At 40.9% G+C, this 13,397-nt stretch overlaps 1 protein-coding gene across 4 annotated transcripts in view; it reads right to left on the bottom strand.

Moving 5' to 3' along the window:
* MFSD6 (major facilitator superfamily domain containing 6) overlaps positions 1 to 10,205 on the bottom strand; it is a 70,242-nt gene extending 60,037 nt beyond the window's left edge. For 2 of the 4 annotated variants that reach the window (XM_054562631.1, XM_054562634.1), the window contains exons 1-2: positions 9,884 to 10,203; positions 9,287 to 9,417 (exon numbers count right to left, since the gene is read on the bottom strand). The gene's annotated coding sequence lies outside the window, so the exon portion shown is untranslated. Of the gene's footprint in view, positions 1 to 9,286; positions 9,418 to 9,883 lie in introns of all 4 variants that reach the window. The other 2 variants (XM_054562633.1, XM_054562632.1) reach the window with 2 other exon arrangements.
* Between the last annotated feature and the right edge of the window lie 3,192 nt (positions 10,206 to 13,397).

Here is a 13,397-nt window from a genome sequence, read left to right as displayed (position 1 = left end):
AGAAAATAGATTGGCAGGGTTTTGCTACTACTGCATCCCCTACTAAGGATTCCCTAATATTTGACCTTTTATTTTAACACTAATGGTAAATACTAATATCCTATGATAAAACTTTAGACAGTAATTTATTGATTCTATCTAATGCAATCTTTATACCACCTAGAAATAGAATAAGCTTGCAATATTTTCCTGACTCCTTCCTCTACTTCTGGAGATTGCTCTCACAACCAAGCTGTTATGGCATTTATGGGTGATTTTACTGCTCTTTATATACATTCCCTGGCTGCCCAAGTAGATTATAAACTCCTTCAGGGAGGACGCTAGTACTTAGGATATTGCTCTGTACTCTTGTAAGCCCTCAATAAATATTCGTTATTTTTGACAGGCACCTGATGACAGTACACATATAAGGTTTTACTGAAGTTTAATGTGACCAGAGATTAACTTTAAGAAGTACAAAGAGAAGTTGCCAATCAGTGACTCTTTTAGCCTCTTTTTTGTAAAATGAGGATAAAAACACAAATCCAAGTCAACTAACTCACAGAGGGGTTCCACAGGCTAAAAAGAAATAATATATAAAAAAGTATTTTTCTAACTCAGAAATTTGCTAACATATGAACATTTGTTGTTGGTTGTGGTTATGATCTTAGACTATTTCATTAAAACCCTGGGCCTTATTTTGCAAGTATTCTAAAGCATTCTCCCCAATCAGTGTTCTAGAATTCTCTGGCACCACCCCTGAACTAGGCTAGAATTTCATCTATCAATGCTCATGAATTTATATCCATATCCACTTCCATGTCCACAGCCTAATAAGGGGTCAGGGGCACTGGCTTACTAGAGAACACATTGCTGGATTATGGGCTGGAATGGTAATTATCTCCAGACAAGAAATAACTATTCATTTGAAATATACTCCCCTGTAGGAACGTTTTAATTTTATTTGTAACACAGTAAATGTGAATTAAAGGAGTTGAAATCCTCTCTTAATATATTTCCCTTCCACCTGCTAAGAAGGTAAAAGGAACAAATTGTTTTAATCTCTTAAAGGAGAGGGAAGAACAACCTTTAACCCTAAACATGGCTTTATTAATAAAAGCCAAGCAATTTTTGCTTTCAGTTTGTGAAATTAAATGTCAATAAAAACTTTTGTAATTTAGGTCCTTAGACCTTATCAACCATGATGGAAATAGATTCCTATTTATTAGTCTTGTACTTTTGATTAAATATTGTGCTAGTAGCTTTTGATATAAACCTGAAGCAGGCCCCAGAACCTCATTTCCTTCTACCTCTCAAATTGATTTCCTGTCTTAAAACAAACTCAGTGTGAGATACAAGTAACAGTTCATATTGCAGCATGACAAAAATGTTTTTTCATTATTTTATCTTTTTTCTCCAACAAGAAATATCTAATACATGTTCAAAATATGAAAAAAAATTAATTTAATATGCTACTAGTGATACTGTGCATTTCTTTGCCAAGAAGGAAAACAATATAGGAATTTAAGGAGGTCAGAAGCTTTGTAAACACAGAACCAATCTGTAGTCATCTCTCTCTAAACAATAAGCAATAATAGCCAGACAGGACAATGAAATTGTTTAGGAAAACCAAACTAATAAATAGACTGAGTTTTCAATATTCGTTGCACTTGAATCGCTGAAGCTTAGAAACCATATCCCTGTTGAAAGAATATTACAAACAGTGGTAGTACCCAGATTACTGAACCAAAAGTATTGAAAGAACCTAAAGGTTAATTTCCTTTTAAAAGGAAATCCTTTCTACTTTTCAATCTGGGGTGCCAGTTACACAGCTCCCAAGGCAGGCCTACGCAGAGCTTCCCTACTCACTCCCTCCAGCCAAGAGCCAAGGCAGTGGGCGTGGAATTGCCAGCCAACCTGCTTCCTTCAAGGCAACAGTTGCAACCTGTGGGTGTCTTTGAAAATACTAGACAGATATCTGTCATACATATGCATTCTACTCATTTTCATATATTAATGTTACCATCATACATTTACTTCTCTAATAAATGCAACTCTTATTAGCTCTCCGTCTTCATGTATTTCCTCAGATGGGGGACCCTACAAGTACAACTATTTTCATGAGGGAGCCTGGGAAATCTATCAATATTGAAATGGTGTTTTCAGACAGAATAGGTACAGGGTCAGAAGAGAAGAGAAAGAGGGAAAAATGAAACCTGTTCAGCCCCAGCAAGGGACAAAGGTTTTACAGAAAGATTTTCCTCAATAAATTATGGCTTCTTATATTTTGGAAGGAATTTATATAGAATATATTCTAGTAAAAAAAAAACAACAGATTCCAATTCTATTAAAATGTTTTTTGGGGCCTGACCAGTGTAACCCAGTGGTTTGGGCACTGTCCAGCAAAGAGAAAGATGGCTGCTGGTTGGATTTCTGGTCAGGCGCACGCCCGGGTTGTGGTGCTTGGTCCGCAGTCGGATACACAGGAGAGGCAACTGATTGACGTTTCTCTCTCACATTGATGTTTCCCTCCCTCTCGTTCTCCCTCCCACCCCCCTCTCTAAAAATACACAAACTCTTTGAAATGATTTTTTGGTTTATTTTTAACCCTAGTTATGGAATCACTGTTTTATATACATAGACACAGACAGTTTTTTTTCTAATCTTTTCAGAATAGGCTGACTTAGAAAAATATAATTAGTGTAGAACTATGGGTCCAAGATCTGAAAGTACTAGAAACATAGGAAAGGCAGACTGTGGAAAAATAAGAATTATAATGAGAAATAAAAACACAACTCCAGGTATCAGTAATATAGCATTAAATTATAGCACTACTATATGTATTATATATGTGATATAATACTATATTTGTAAGTGCTTGATAATTCTTGTTTAATAAAACACTGGTGTCATTACTTGGCTATTCTGACATTATTACAGCCTGAGGAAGTTAAAAGGGTTAAAGACAGTACAATCTATCCGTAAGAGAAGCCATTCAAAGCAGAAATTTAAAGATGCTTCTTTCTCAGACACATCTTTTATGAGTTTACAATTTACATCAAAATATAGACCTCAAGGTTTAAAATATATTTTTCTACAGATCTGTAGTTACCACCAATTATTTTTATTTATGTCCCCTAAATACACTGTAGTTTAAAACAATAATTTATATCCTAAGCACTTTCCAGTATATATAATCTAAAATTGTTTTATTTCATATGCTGTTAGGACTCTAATAAGTTGAGAGTTACCAAGTGCTATCAATTTCTTTAAGAAAAAATATTTGTAACATAGCTCATGAAAAACGAAAGATTTAATATAAATACAATACCAATACTTTTGAAAATGAAAATATTCAATGCTGCTAGGAGGAAGACCGATGGTACTTTAATTAACTGAGAACAGAAGTATAAAATTTTTAGAATGGATTTAAGTGTAAGGATGTTTATTTCAGTAGTTTTCATAACTGAAACAAAGTGAGCCATGAGTAATAGGCATAGTTAAATTATGTTATATCCAAATGAGAGAAAAATAGAACCTTATATCCATGGGATAGAAAAATAGAATTTAATAGAACTTAAAAGAACTTAATTTAAAAGAATTAATAGAATATGGGGAAATTCTCATGCTCTATGGATCACATTAAGTAGAAAAAAAGGACATAAATTTCTAGGATTGTAAGAGTTTATATTTGTAAATCTATGTACTTCATATTAAATATATATTAGAAAAAGGCTTGAAGAAAATAATACCAAAATGTTACTACGGGTCATCTCTGAGAAGTAAAATTAGAGGAGTTACTTTAATTTTTTTCTTGTACTTCACTGTTTTTTTTTCAGTGAACATTTTATCACTTTGAAAATACATATAGCAGGTCTCCCTTCCTTCCTTCCTTCCTTCCTTCCTTCCTTCCTTCCTCCCTCCCTCCGTCCCTCCCTTCCTTCTTCTTTTTAACAAATTGAAGGCAAGACCCCCCACCAGCAAAAATAAATAAATAAATAAAATTGAGACTTGCTTCATTGTGATACGTGCTTTACTGTGGCAGTTTAGAACTGAACCAGCAATATCGCTGAGGTATGCCTGCATTTTAAAAAGCATCGTTTTAATTTTTTTTTATCCTCAGCCAAGGACTTCTTTTCATTGCTTTTAGTGAGGAAGAAATGGGGGGGCGGTGAGAGAAAGGGAGCGGGCAGGAGCATTGTTTTAAATACAAGGCATCTGAGTGACAATGGGGACACCCTTCATCCTGAAGTGCCTGAAAGGTCATGAGGAGTTGCTAAATTGAAGTCTGCTTATCTTTCAACTGAAAGACCCTGTTATAAGAGCTTTGAGACATTCTTTAAAAAGATTACACCTTCAAAACACAGGGAACCTCATAATATAGGAAAGAAGATTAAAATGTGTGTCATTTTTGCCATTTTGAAAGTTTAACAATAGTCTTTTATTCAAACTTCCCCATAAAGGTGCATCTGGTTTCCATTTGTACATTAGAGACCAATTCCACAGATACTATTTTTAAACGGAGTTAGGGCGGCATTCCATAATGGCTACCGAAGCTTGCCTATGCTGAGTAAGACCATCGCATTTCTTAAAAAGTCAGAGATAGTGTGTGTGCATGCCACTTTGTATAGTTCTGCTTTCCGTGTTTAATGTGTGAGCTTTGGGCTTTGCTTTGTTGAGAGAAGCCTTGTTTATCTTGAGCCCCAAGTGTATTCCACTATAACACAGTCCCTAAAAGTTCCCAGAGCAGTTATGAGAGCTGAATTCTTCACAAAGCTCATAGGGACCTACTCCTCCTCCACTGCTCTGGGGCTCAGAGTTCCTCCGGGGTCCTGGGCTCTGCTGGCCATGTCTCGGCTCTTCACTGCACCTGGCTGTGCAATGGAGGCCTCTATGGATAACCAAACAGGGAGCTAACCACCAGGCCAGCCTCCTCACTCAGTTCCCTTGGCACAGTTAACCCACAAATCAGGCTTGTTGAGACATCAGTTCCTCTTTCTAGTTCTCCTTTTATGCTCTGTAAAGCCACACCAAAGCTTCCCCTGGCCACTGCTGACTCACGTTGTCTGTCTCCCTCTCACCCCTTAGTCCTACTCTTGTTCTCAGATCAGAACGTTTCCTCACAGTCATTCAAAGTCAGACTTTCCCGTTTTCTACTTGCAGAATGTTCCCTGAATTTGTCTCCCCTTCTCAAATGCACACCAGAACAAAGGTTACAAAAGGCGTCTCACCGTCTCTGACTCAATCCCATTTCACACCTCTGGAATATGGTTTTTCTAAGAGACTAGATTTCTTCCCATCAGCCCATTATCTTTCATTCCACCCACCACATCCTAAAAGGCAAAGGCACACCAGGTCATCAGGTAAATACAGAGCTCTCATTCGCATTTCCAAATCTTACCATCCCTTCAACGCAATCATCTGCAGGTCCATAGCTCAGCCACACTCGCAGAGGGAGGATACTTAAAAGACAACACTGGTGGTAGTTTTGTGGGTGCTGAAGTAGAATGTGTGTGTGCTCATGTGTTATTTGGAGCTACAAACTAACAACCCAAGTTGTAAAATCTATAGTAGACATATATTAACATGTAGGCTCAAGGTTTAGGTGTTTCACATTTATTTCCTTATTTGTTTTGGTTTTGTTTGGTTTTCTGTTTCAGGCTCAGCACCATGACTGGTCTTAGCAAATGACTCTACAGTTTCCAAAAGCAGCCTGGCCAACTAATTTAGACAATGCCCTTTCAGAAAGTAGTAAATAACTATCTTCTAAATGTGGAGAGCAAAAACCAGCTACAACGCAAGTGTTACTTAAATCCAAACACAGGACTAAGTAATAGATAGTGTGTCACTCAGGATTTAGGACAACAAATCAGGCTGACACAGGCCCTTCTCACCCTCCAAAATGCTAGTAAAATACAGTAATGGCCACAGACAGCTAATGTGAATTAGCCACAGAGGAATTATACCCAAATAGATTTACTTAATGAAGATATTAAGGTGTTTTCATTGTCACACATAGTTCACATCAGATGTATGTTTGCCTTTTCCAGGAATCCAAAATACTGTGCCCTGGAGAAAGCCACATTAGTTTGTTTTTGAAGGAAAAGGTTTTACTTAAACTGGCTGAGTAATAGGGAAGGATTTTTCCCTTGACTTCAGGGTTTAAACAGAAACTACTGAGCAGCAGAGCTTCTTAAATCAAAAGCCCGAGATTTCCTTCTGCCCTAAACATAATCAAAGCCTTAAACAAAATGTTGAATGACACCTAAAACTGTCAGACTACCTCTTCTGCAGTTCCCATTTCCTCAGGATTGTCTATCATGTTTAAAATAAACTAACCTGGCTCTGGCTGGGTGGCTCTCAGTTGGTTGGAGCACTGCCCCATATACCAAAAGGTTGTGGGTTCAATTCCCAGTCAGGGCACACATCTAGGTTGCAGGTTTAGTCCCAAGATGGGGTGTGTATGGAGGCAACCAACAGAAGCTCCTCTCTCACGTTGATGTTTCTCTCTCTTTCTCTTTCCCTTCTTCTCTCTCTAAATAAAAAAATCAAACATATCCTCAGGTGAGGATTTTTAAAAAATGTAAAATAAACTAAACTTCTTCAACTCCCTTCATGTACAAAACACAAGAAGAGTATTTTCTTGGTTCTGAAAGGTATGAATATATTTGGCTCTGGATTTCTAAGTCTGAGCAGGGAAATGTATTCATTTTTAAGGATTCTAAGCAATGATTTTTGTTAATATTACATAAAACTAAGCAGAATTGTGGGATAATATATCATAACTGTACATGCACATCAGAGAAGACTAATTTGATAACTTGCTGCTCCTGAAATTATGTTACTAATTGCTAAATACTAAAAATAATTACACCTGAAGTCATCCAAATGCCATAATTTCATGAAATGACAGAAGGTAAACTTACCTTACCTCTCCTACGCCTACCTTCTATATAAAGAACAATCACGCTTCCATAGACAACCACCACTAACTAGCAAGACCGGGAAGAATTCTTGCTATTCCACGCTAGAAGATAAATTGGTATGTGCACCAAAGTTTTCTTATTGAGGATGAAAAATGGGGGTGCTATAAAACAAGCTATAGATACTGTTAGAAAAGGTAAAATATCAGTCTAAGACTCTTCACCCTTTGTTCCCACACCTCCAATTCCTAGAATTCCACCCTGCTCTTTGATCTCCTGAGTCTCATTCTACTTTTCTAACATTACAGAGTTTAGGCACATTCCATTTTTTCTTATTCTGGATTTGTTTGAAGTGACTCTACTTTTTCGTTGTTTCTTTTTAGTTTAAATACTAAAATAACATATGCTTGTTGCAAACTTTTTTAAAAGCCCAAACATAATTTCATAAGAAAAAGTAAAAGCACCCTCTTCTTTTCATCCCATCCCAATTCCTTCAGGTAGCCCCTGTCAACAGTCGAGGGACAACGCGGTATACGTACAGCTGTATGCGGGTTTAAGTATGTGCACACGATAAATCTCTTCTGCAATTTCCTTTTTTCACTTGATTTTTCTCAAGACACTGTACCAAAGCAGCTAACAGATACGTTTACATTATTGCATTTCTCCTTTCCCCTACAATGAGATTGCTAAACCAAGATTTACTGAATATGAAAACAAGCAAAACAACAAACCCTGTCAGCCTAAAATTAAATATATCTTTGGTTATATTAGTTTTTTATACTCACTTTCAACCTACATAATGGTGAGAACAAGTGAAAAACACACATATGCATTAATATGTATGCACTTTAAATACATGCCTTACATAGATAAATGTACATTGAAATGAGGTTAATTACCAAAGATAAGAAGCTGAGGATGGCACCTATGTAGGTGGTGAGGCTTAATGAGTCCTAAACAGGGAGGGACACTATGTAGAAATTTCCCAGGCTTTGGAGCCAGAAACAAGGGGTCATATGAAACGCCACCTCTTACTAATGGTGTGTTTTAAGTTCCTTAACCATTCCTTCTTTCTAGGCTTCCTTTTCAACATCAACAAAACTGCGGAAAAGACTTATCTTACAGATATTTAGAAATTAAGTGTTTAAGATGGTATCTTGAACAGCGTAAGTGCCCAAAAAGTGCCTTATTACTGTTGATAATCCAAAAACTATATATGATAAATGATGATTCAATATCTTATACCTGCAAACCTTTCCATTTTGTTTACCTTTGTTTTAGGTTGCCTTCATGTTTTTATATTTACCTTATCTGTATAGACACATAAAGTCCCTTAAAAATTAATTACTGTAAACATGCTTAGTAGCTTTAATGAATTATTGAAATACGATCCTCTCTTCTTCTACTCCCCGAGTGTCTTGCACTGGACTCATTAGCAATGTCTCAGCCTTCTGCTTGCTATGCAATCTTAAATTTTACTTAGAACTTGTGGTAAACCATCTGACTACCACTAAATAACTGAAAATACCTTTCATGTCTGCTGATGACAGGCAGCTTAAACTGTCAAATGCCTACGTCCCAATGACAAGGCTTCCTGTCCTCTCCTTTTACCTAACAAGGCCATCCGTGATGCATACCCCAGTAACTGGCTAGCGGCCATGTCTTGGGAAAGGGATGCCCTGCAGACACCATGGATCTACCAAATACACATCTGTTCTAATCACGTTGTTGGTCAACTGCATGTCCACCCACCCTTTTTATTCCTCTATATTGAAGATTTAGATTAGATTTAGGTTTTAGATTTCTACAAACTCCTAACTTCTAGAATAGTTTGGGGAAAATTTGGACACTATACTCATCTCCTTTTACATGAGATAAAACTGAGGCTCAGGCACATATGACAGGCCCACCAACAAACAACATTTACACAGCAGTTGGGATTAGAACCTCAACTCTTTCCTCCAACTGATCAGCAAGGTTTTATATGTTCCAGTAGCTCTGTAATGTGTTTATTAAATTTTTTTGTACGAAAGGAAATGTTTGTAGTTGCCAATGTGTGTGGGAGGGTCAAAATGCACCGTGTACCAGCCTCAGGGTAATGAATCCACCTGTGTCTCCAGGTGGGGATAGGATAAATGAGGGAGAAAAGTTGCATTTCGACTGTCTTGCCATCCTACTTAAATTTACAAGGGGCTGTTTAGGGAATAAGTAGGACCAATAAGTAACCCCCATTACCATCCCAGAAGGGCTCTAAGAATATGGTACACCAAGCTGTAGAAGCATGAGGTAGGGGATTTCTTCTAGGATGGTATCAGGCAAGGGAAGAGGTGTTTTGGGTTTTTTTTTGTTTTGGGTTTTTTTTTTTCTTCCCCATATTTATTCACCTGACGAAGCAGACGTTGTCAATTTCCTCCTCTTGACACACAAGTGGCCACGTCCTTGTCACTCGGTCTGTCTGGTGATTCCTGCCTCCTCCCTTCTCCCAAGGATGTTTACGGCAAGGGCGCGAGTGTGCCTGGACCGGGAAGGGCCTGGTCATTGGGGCCCAACCCTCAGCCCCCACCCACCCAACCCCCTTCCCTGCTGCTTTGGGCGCCCCGCGAGGGCTCCCGCGAGCAGCGCCTTTGTTTTCCCGACTCCAGTTACGTTTGCGGAAGTGCTGCCCGCGCCCAGAGCGCAGGGGGTGACGGCTGTATCTCCCCCAGCACCCTACAAGGATGACAACAGACACAACCGAAGGGAGGGAAGGAGGGAGGGAGCGCCGGGCCCGTGGGGCTGGGAACGGAGACACCCACACACGCTCTGCCTCAGGACCCCTCCCCGAGCCCCCCTCCCATAAAAGCAGGTGTGCGCTCCGCACTGAGTAGGGGGGACTCCGGGTCCAGCAGCCCGGCTGGTCCCCCGCGGGGGAGGCCAGGGTGAGGCTGCCGGGCCGCCGCCGCCAAGCACGTTCCCTCCCCTTGTGCCGGGCCCGGACTCACCTGCTGCGGGCGGCGGTGGCGCTCAGCTGCGCGGGGCTCGAAGAGCCATCTTCCCCCGGCGCGGGGCGGCGACTAGGGGCGCCCGGGTGGCGGCCGTCGGAGCGGTGCGCACCATCTCTGGTTCCCTGGGGGCTGCGGCGGGCGGGGCGCGCCCTAGAGATGCGGTCTGGGTGGGGCGCTTGGGAGCGGCGAGGCCGTCGCACGCACCGGCGCTACTTTCCCACTTGCTGTTCTCCGGCAGGGCCTCCGCCGCTCGCTACCGGCTGGACCCGTTTCAGGGCCGAGCTCCGAGACCCGCCGCCAGGTGCAGCGCTCCGCCTCCTGCGGCGGGTGCGTCGGCGGCCGCTCCTCCCGGCCTCGTGCCCGCCCCGGCGGCCTCCGGGGACCTCGGGACCCAGCTCTGCTGGGGATGCCCCCTAAGGAGGGGAAACCGGACCGCGAGATGCTGTCCCCCCCACCCCACCGCGGCTCCCAGCTGAGACCGCCCCACTCCCGGGGAAACGATGCAGGCCTAGCTCCGGGGGGAGGGGTTGGGGTTGAGGGCCTGCTAATAATTATAGCAGACGTTTATCTAGCGCTTGTTAAGCCCGGGCACAGTGCTAACGATATTAAATGCGTTACCTCAGTGTCTCTAGTATCGGCCGTGGCAGACTGTCCTCAGTTGACCTGGGAGAAAGGATGTGGGCGGGGGACGGGAGGCAAACAATAGGGGTTTCAGGACTCACCGGGAAAGCGATACACCGAAGCTGCTGCACCCTTTCAAATTGGGAAGGTATGCTACTGAGCATATCTGTCTGGCGTCTTGCTGAGGAGGCAACTGTGTGTGTTGCACTAAGAATGTAATTAAAGTTGTATTTCTGGTTAGGCAGAAGTAAGGATGTGAAGGTGTTTGTAAAAGGCATCTCTCCTTCAGCAGGTATTTTTGAGTGTCTGTAATGGGCTCCAGATCCTGTTCTCAGGGAGCTTATGGTCTTCTGGCCATAACAACAATAATAATGTCAGTGAACATTTATAAACATATGTATGTAGCATTATTTAAAGTTTACCATAATACTGAAAGTATATGTGCTACTCCCATTTTACAACTGAGAAAACGAAGGCTGAAATTTAATGTGACCTATCCAAAATTACAGAACAGTAAAAGGGAGAGAAGTCTTCTTTTCATCTCCAGGGTTTAAGCTTTTAACCACGAAATCATACTGATGAGAGTTTTATAGGCCCTGAAGCTTTAGGATTTGAGGTCCCTCTTTAAAAAGTATAAAACAAAATTATAAATTGGCATTGGCCACTCCTGGAGCTTAGGAAGGGTCACAGAAGCTTAAGCTACGTTAGTCTTGTGATAAATCATCTTGCAATACTGATCAAAGCAAAACAATTAGAGGTAGTGAGTGCTAAAATTTCAAATGAAAGAGATGAAGGTGGTTGTTGGACTCAGAGAGTGACAGATTTTGGCCTGGTATAGCTTTACGACAGCTTCCCACTGCACTGTCTGAAACTGAACAGCTTATAAAGATCCATTTAGTAGCTGTCATAATAGAATTGTCATATGTCTTATCTGTCCAGGCATTAAAGAAGCAACTTTTTAAAAATGAAAGAAGAAAAGGAAGAAGGTAAACAGACTCCAGGTCTAACAGAAGTCAGGTCTGTGCTGTATATGGAAGGGGTGGGGAGAGGTGAGGGGCAAAGGCAGTTCTTTACTTAGAGCTGCTCAAAGGAAACTCTGTGTTGAAAAGCGAAGCCAGATCATCCTAGATTGAAGCTGGAGATTCTGTTTCAAGTAAGATAGGATGGCCTCAAGGGTCAGCATAACAGAAAATCTTTTAATTGACCTTTTTAGGGCATGAATTTTCTCCTGGCAGTCTCTTTCCTTTTCACTATAACTAAGGAGAAGATGCAACCTTGTATAAAGAAAAAGTGATTTATTTACCACTTCCCCAGAATCTCCGCACCCACTGTGAGGTAACTGGTGAGTGTGATGTGGAAATTAGCTTCCAAATGTACTGCCAGGCAGGCTATCCCAGAGGTCATTGACAGAAAGACTCAAAGACAGTTAAGATGTTGAAATCACATGGCTTATTGAATCAATTTAAAATGCAGAGTAAGAAGCCGGAGGGAAGAGAGAGGGTAGATTAACAACACAGGATAGCTAGGTACAGCAGGTGGTATATTTTATGAACTATGCATAGTACCTGTGAGTTTCTCTCCTCTTTTCCCTCCTCCCTTTCCCCCTCTTTTTCTTTCTCTCTCCCTCTTCCCTTCTCTCTTCCCTCTCTCTATCTCCCCCCGCCTCACCTATATCAGTCTTCCCTGTGCTACGGTGTGGTTACAAGGACCAGAGTTGAGGCTGAGTAAGGGGACTTGGCAAACAAATAGAGGGTGCCTGGTGCCAGAGCCAACACTTGCTTTCTCTGCAGAGAGACAGGAGCAAATATGCTTGACCATAGTTGTAGCTCACCGTTTAGCCTTATGAGTAGCTATGGATTTCATCTGCATTTCTTAGCAGAGAATAAATGTGTAGGTGTGTCCCCAGTGAGCGGTCATCTTAAGCCTTCCTGATGAACATTGAGTGCCGGATATTCTTCGTGGATATTTACCGCATCAAAAATATTTGGTGCCTACTTGGACTTTCCAACCTTCCTCTTTATGTTCAGCTCATACATGTACTACTTACTTTATCTCACAAACTACTTGCTTCTACTTTAATTTCATTTCTCCTTGTAATGTTTGTTTTTCTTATCTCCTTTGGCAGAACTCATTATTTTTATCTTTTTTTTTTTTTTTAAGAGAGAGAGGAAGGGTAAGAGAGAAACATTGATTTGTTGTTCCACTTATTTATGCATTCATTGGCTGATTCTTTATGTACCCTGACGGGGCATCAAACCCACAACCTTGGCATATTGAAACGACGCTCTAACCAGCTGGGCTACATGGCCAAGGCTGGAATGGATTATTCTTAAATAACAAAGCAAACACATTACTTTAGATAATAATAAGAACAATAGCAGCTAATACTTATATGGGATTTACCCTGTGGCAGCCACTATTCAAAGCACTTCCCATATGTTTATTCATTTAGTCTTCCCAACAATCGCATACATAGGTACTGTTATACCACTGTACAAATGAGGAAACTGATGTGTGTAAATATGAACTTCACAAAGGTTATACTTCTCATAAGTGGTGGAATCTGAATTTAAACCTAGCTGGGCTAGCTTCAGGGCCCTGGATCTTAACCATCCTATTTCTGCTTGCTTGTGTAAATAATTACAAACATGTATATTCACATAATAAATGGTAGGGATTTTATTTTTATGTAAACAATGTCTTCCACTTTTCTCCCTCTACCTGTCAGCCACATTGAACACCACTGATGCCTCCCCTTCCCAACCCCCGTCTCTTGAGACACTCCCTTCCTCTGACTTCTGTGACTGACCCACAAGCCTTGGGTTAGTCTTCCTCTCTGAGTGGTCCCCTTTGTATGCTCCACTTGAGTTTTGTTCTAGGCCTTTCTTCT

Source organism: Pteronotus mesoamericanus, unplaced genomic scaffold, assembly GCF_021234165.1.
Source record: "Pteronotus mesoamericanus isolate MK-2021 breed Mesoamerican mustached bat unplaced genomic scaffold, CSHL_Meso_final scaffold_651, whole genome shotgun sequence".
Lineage (NCBI taxonomy): Eukaryota > Metazoa > Chordata > Mammalia > Chiroptera > Mormoopidae > Pteronotus > Pteronotus mesoamericanus.
Note: the sequence above shows the minus strand (reverse complement) of the source record. Positions and strands in the feature narration are given on the sequence as shown.